Raw genomic sequence first — 6,763 nt, 5'->3', positions numbered from 1 at the left:
TATGGGGCTGAGGCATTACCATTTGGGCCTTGTTGGAAGCGGTTATTCTACAACTAAGTTGAACCCTTTTAGATTTTATGGTGATGAAAGAAATGCTAGCATAGTAGCACCACAACCAGAAATGGCGTTGTAGCCATCAATGGTGAAATAAGACCATATGATTAAAAAAACTAGCCCACCAAGTTTTCTCCCTGAAATTTGATTTCTTTAATACAAAAATTTGTTGTATCAGGTTGATTTATCCACAGTAAGTTGTCATAATCTTGAATGTGACTTAAATAATTTGGTTTTATGGTGAGATTGTTATTTTGTTTAACATGTTTTCAATTATATTATGATTCAAAAACATATACAATTTTTCGTCTTCATTTCTTTGTTTGAAAAGCATATGAATACTTTCATTGATACTGATTTATATTTGAAAGAATATAGAAAATTAGAAGCTGTCCATTCTAATTTTGACAACATCATACTAATTTGTTTATTTCTAGTTAGCTAGGGACAATTAAAGGGCTAAATTTAATTTTTAGAAATAATTTTGAGAGAAAAATTAGTATTAAATATTAATTATAGTTGTTCATTTGGAAAGAAATTAAAAAAATAATATTTCATGTATTATTATATTAATTTAATTTAATATACAGTATTAGAATTCTTCATCTCACCAAATATGCTTAAAGAGCATTTATTTACAAGCTCTCTAATAAAATATCTTTTACTCATTGTTGATGTTTAAAGGATATTTATTTAAAAAATAAAACTTATAAACAAACTAACAAATAAAAAGTTCAAAAAACACTGTCATTTAATCCAGATCCATTAAATTAATGATTTTTTTTAATGTTTTAATGGGTTTTGTTTTGTTATATATATAGAATAATGTATTCTCATGTTTGTCTCCACCACCCAGACAGACTTCATTATTTTCTTTTTTGGTTGAGTTAAAGTTTAGGTTAGGGTGACTCCTTAGTCTAGGATCAGAGCATACTTAAGACTCTATTTGGATTTACATAGTATTCAAAACAATATTAATATATACAACACAAAAACGTTAACTTTAGTTCTAATGGTTTGGTAGTATTTGATTGGAAGATTGATGATCAAAGCAAAGAGTCGCTGTAGGCCCAAAAGTCTAAAGAGTAAAAATATGAGAACAAAACAATCTCACATGGATAAGAAACATAGAAGAGCATCTCAACTGACTTCTATAAATAATAGAGGTAATTTGGCATTCAAAATCATAGAGCCCTGTGGTGAGTACAGTGTGAGCTATTCTTTTGCTTTGTACTAAAGAATATCGTGCTCTCCACTCAAAGCGGCATATGCCTATTTTTGGAAGGGTGTTCCTCGTTGAATGCCCTCATCCCAATCTTCGAGCTTGAATTGAGCTCAAAATCGAGCTTCAATTGAGCTTTTGAATTTTTTTTTGAGTTCGAGCCTTTTCAAGTTGAGTTTCAATATTATATTTCGAGTTCGAGCCGAGTTTGATAATTTTTAGCTCGTGAGTTTAAGAATTGAGTCAAGCTTTCTTTTAAAGTTTTTGAGTTTGAATCGAGCTCAGCAATACTCGAGTTCGAATCGGTTCCCAGCCGGTTCTACCGATTCTCAGTCGGTTCTACTTGTTCCCAGCCGATTCATTGCCAAACTGGTTTTGGAAACTGACCAGACCGGACAGGCAACTGGTTCCCGGTTAAACCAGTCGAATTGATCGATCCGGTCCGATTTTGATAACCATGATCCTAGGATAATGTGTGAATTCATCAAGCGATATTTCACAATCCACGAAGCTTAATTTATATGAGCTTCAATTTATATGTACATATTAAATTGTACGAATTAAGTGGCCTTGTTGGTAAATGAATTGTTATTATTTTTTTTAGGATATGGGTTCAAACACCATAGATATCAAGAGTATAAGCGTTCAATATCATAAGATTAAGAATTATCTTTGAACAAAAGAGATATTGCAGTGTATTTACCTCAAATTAATAAAAAAATTATATGTACTAAATTTTCGATGACTCAATGTTGTTAAACCAAATCAACCACAAAGCTAAACATAGGGATATAACAAATAGGCACATGTCAAATCACTCAACAATACGTTGATAAGCATAGATTAACACAATATTCATAAAAAAAACTTTGATTTAATTGAATTCTATTCTAAAAATCGTTTATCAAAGGTCATTGCAAGACTATACAATACTTAGAAAATTTATTCTCACAATGTGTTTTTTTTTTAAATCTAGAATAACTAATATTATTCAATTCAGGATTTATTCGTTAGATCATATTAAAGAAGAAAATAATCGGGTCAAAAATATATTCCATTGAAGGTTTTTAAGAAAAAAAATTATTAACTTTATCAATATTATATGTATTTGTTATTATTTTTATAATAATACTAAATTATTTTAACAAAGAAAGTAAGAGATATAGAATAATTAATATTATTCAATTCAAGATTTTAAGGAAATATTCTTAATACGATTTTGTATTATTATTATAAAATAATTATTTAATTCCCTTATTTATATCATCAATTAAAAATTATTACCAAAATTAATTCATCCTAATTGTATCAAAATCATTACCATTTTAATAAGATTTAGTATCTACATTAAGCTCAAATCCTAAATTAATAGCAGTCTTAGCAGAATATTAACAAAACATGTAAAGAGGTTTACTACTGTAGACACCCATTTTTTTCTGGGTCTACGAAAACATTATATTATTATTAATAAAATTAAATTATATTTTTGTAGGCCTAATCCCAGCCCAATTACAAGACCCAGATTCGGATCCGACCCAAAACCCATCACTCAACCCATTCAACTCCAACCCACGTATCTCAATCGTTCCTATTCGTGGGGAGTTTGTTGTGAACTCGCCTCACTTCTTTTGCGGGGTGAGGGAGAGATGGAGAGAATAAGGGCATATATGTGATTGCCCCTTCTCTAAGGAGTGGTTTTCGGCTCTTTAACTGACACTTCATATTTTTTCTGGGGACTAGGGTTATAAATGAGACGAGACAGATCGTGAGCTACTCGAGATCGACTCGATCAAGGCTTGATAAATACTCGGATCAAATGGACTTGACTCGAGCTCAAGCTCGACTCGATTTCTTAACGAGCCAAAACGAGCTACTCGATATTCGCCTCGAAAAGCTCGTGAGCAACTCGAAAAAATGTTATATTATAATTTTAGATATTTTAAAATTACATTATTAAAAATACATTATTGATAATTATAAAATTTTAAAAATATATTAAAAATTCTATAATACAACTAAGACATCCCATCCCTTATAATTATGTGATAGGGTTTATGGTTTAGGTTTTAGGGTTTAGGGTTTAGGGTTTAGGTTTAGGTTTAGGGTTTATGGTTTAATTTATACATAACTACTTAAAGAAGACAATCCTAAAGAGGGACTAAATTATTACCTAAACTAAAGTGTGCTTACACGATACATGCATACATACGAATGAAATGCTAATGCTCATACATTAAGATGAAACAATATAAAATTAAACCTACTATTAATAACTTAAACTCATATTTAAAAAATGCAATGAAAGACCAAAACAATATAAAACTGAAAATTGGCATACAAAGTAGAAACTACTCATTAAATTAAACAAGCCAACTAAGGGATTACAATGTCAAATAATTAAAATTACAAGACACAATTAAAAACAAGCACAAATTCAAGGAACACTAAAGCAAGATATCTAGGGTAAAAACTCTTACCCTAATTCATTTCCCCCTCAAAACATTCTCTGGATAAAACTTCCCTCCCTGGCCGTTCTCCTCTCAAACCTCGTCCACTTGCACAGCCCTAGCAGAAACCCACAGCCACCGTGGCCTAAACGCTCCCCCAAGACTCTGGGCGAGAAAGGCTAGCTCCTATCAACGAGAAGGTAAGTTTTACTTACTGTTCTTTGGCCACTGCTAGTTTTTCTTTCATTTTCTCAACCAGTGAATACTTATAAAGAGCATAGCAGTACCGCTGAACGGCGAGGCTCATCCCAAGCTCTATCAGTCATATCTCTCCTTTGTGGTCCATTTTGAAGCATAACCGTTCATAGTTTCAATCCCTCCAATAATGTATGCTTGTCTAAGTCATAAAACTATGATTACCAATAAAAAAATAAACATTATTTGATCATTTTTCTATATTATGATTGGTTTTTATTTTTTCTTTTCTTTTTGCAGCTAATGCAATATTCTAGAAGGTACTATTGTGTTTTCTTGATCTTCTAAATTTCAACCAAAAAGCAGTGGTTGCTTACCCCTTATGAAAAAGAATTGATTTGCTACTGGAAGTCATCTCCTGTAGCCATGTGTTAATATAATGTATAATAACCTATTTCAGTAGTATTGCAATTAGGTGTATAGAGTGCTCTGACCATTTACATGTATTAGTAATAGTAAGCACGTGGATGGAGAAATAAAGGGGTCTGGATTAAACAGTGTTAAATATAATATCATTCTCGGTTGGCGATTTATGGTTTAGAGAGAACATCGATGGTCTCATAGTTAGTCTTCATAGGCCAGGGTTAATCCTTGGATAAAAATCTGACATAGTTTCTAGTTTTAACTAGCTTATTTGTGCACCTTCCAGGCTTCCACCCTATTAAGGTGCCTTTTGAAGAAGTTCCAGAACTTGTAGCTGGTCGTCGGGTGTTTATACATAAAGGGCATGCCTATGTTGCAATGAATCAGGTAAAAACTTTCTATTAATCGCTTAATCTTATCTAAAAAATTGAATATTATGAACACAAATCGGTATTCATACTTGCTATCCCCCTTTCCATCTGATTTTTTCAAGTTGTTTCTCTTGTTGTCACACAATTTTGAAGTTATCTATCAAAGGCACTCGTTTTAACAAACATGTTTCTTATTTGTCCATTCAAGTCTCATGAATGTTGCCTTATATTCATTGTTCTTCTCAAGCATTGAATATGTCTGCTATAATTTAGAACTTGTGTGTCAACTTGATTTGCATAACCTCTTGCACATATCCCAGATTTTTCTGGTTGAATTTCATATCACGACACATGTAGTTTGGACGACAAGCTTTTACTGCAATGTCAACGAGTTGCACGAACAAATATCATTGCACGTGTTCTTATTTTTTGGTAATATGTTTTCATGAGTATGACTATAAACATGTTTATTAAAATTTCTTGGAACATAATCTATGCTCTGCTATCATGATCTCCACATTCACCAAAAGAATAGTTAGTATTCTAGCCATTGTCGTTATTCTGATAGGCAGCTGTGATTTTCCAAGCAGAATTACAGAGATAAAGAAAGTATATCAGCTATTATTTATTTTTAATACGATGATGACAATTACATCTCAATTCGACCGCTCTGTTGCCTCTTCTATCTAACATATTGTACAATGAACATAACCAATATGTTTCTTTCCAAAGTAAAATAAAACAATCAGGATGTTTGACTATAATTTTTTTTGCTACGACTTGAATTTGTGGAGACTGCGGTTGTTTTGAATCATCAATTCTTCATCAATTTTTTTATTATTTTTGTTGTTTTAATGTTACCCGATTTCTATGGTAGTTTGAAGATAAGGCCAGAGCTGATATGTTCAATTTAAACTTGTAAATTGCTGTATGTTTTCTGCTCGACAACTCTGTTTGCCTTTGTATTTTGAGTTTTGAAACAATACTTTTATGGCAAGAGTTGTTGTTTTGCTTTGGGGATGATTGTAAATGGTTGCCTGCTGTGGGTGCATGTTTGATCTTATGTGTTTAGAACCTGTTCTACAACCATAACTACTCTTGTATGCATCCTATAATGTTTTTTAAATGAGTTCATATTATCATAAAAAAATGTATTGGTGATAGTTGATTCAAGGGAAAATTATTTATATATTTTAAATGTATTATAAGATTTTTGTAGTTTCAAATTCGAGTTCGATTTTGAGCTTGAATCGAGTTCGAACCGAGCTCAAATTCGAGTTTGAGTTCGAGCATGAATCGAGTTCGAGCTTGAATCGAGTTCGAGCTTGAATCGAGCTCAAAATCGAGCTTCAATCGAGTCTCGAGTTTCAATCGATCTTTTGATTTATAGGCTCGCAAGTTTTCAAGTCGAGCTTACATTTAAAGTTTTCGAGTTCGAGTCGAGCTCGACTCGGCTCGTTTACACCCCTGCTGGGGACAGGCTGTGACTGCTGGGGTTATATAATTTGTTTGATATACCACCTGCAAAGGGGGGCTGTAAATTAAAAATGCATAGAGAGAGTGAGGGTGGTCTCTCAGACTCCCATCGCCACCACCTCTACTAAAACGCCTGCCAAATCCGCCTTGCATGTCGATCCACTAGTTTCCCGCAACCGTGTGAGACAGCTTTAACACAATACTCTTCTCTCCCTCCAAACCCAACTTTCTTTCAAATCAGTGGCGGATGCACTAAGCCTATGGGGACAAGTACATCCCATTATTTTGAAAAAGTGGTTAAATTTAACTTAATGTGTTAAGGAAAAAGGGGGAAAATTACACTTTTTGCATACTCATTATTTTTAAAAAAAGAAAATTAAAATTTTGAACTCCACTCTTAAATTTCTGGATCCGCCACTGCTTCAAATCATCCAATCTACCATTCATGTATCTTCCCAGAACCTCAAAACCGGACAATCCATGGTCCAATCCATCCTCGACTCCTCCAAGGGAAACCTCACCTGAACCAACATCACCACTATTTGCCTCGAGCTCCTTTCCAACTCGCATCACCG

General features: G+C 33.0%; 1 non-coding gene across 1 annotated transcript; it reads left to right on the top strand.

Annotated features, from left to right (window-relative positions):
- Positions 1–1,244: 1,244 nt before the first annotated feature.
- On the top strand, positions 1,245–1,359 carry LOC120130247. The gene has a single exon (XR_005516814.1). It is a non-coding gene; the product is annotated as a U5 spliceosomal RNA (small nuclear RNA).
- Positions 1,360–6,763: the final 5,404 nt, after the last annotated feature.

Source organism: Hibiscus syriacus, unplaced genomic scaffold (genome assembly GCF_006381635.1).
Source record: "Hibiscus syriacus cultivar Baekdansim isolate YM2019G1 unplaced genomic scaffold, ASM638163v2 tig00110528_pilon, whole genome shotgun sequence".
Taxonomy (NCBI): domain Eukaryota; kingdom Viridiplantae; phylum Streptophyta; class Magnoliopsida; order Malvales; family Malvaceae; genus Hibiscus; species Hibiscus syriacus.
Note: the sequence above shows the minus strand (reverse complement) of the source record. Positions and strands in the feature narration are given on the sequence as shown.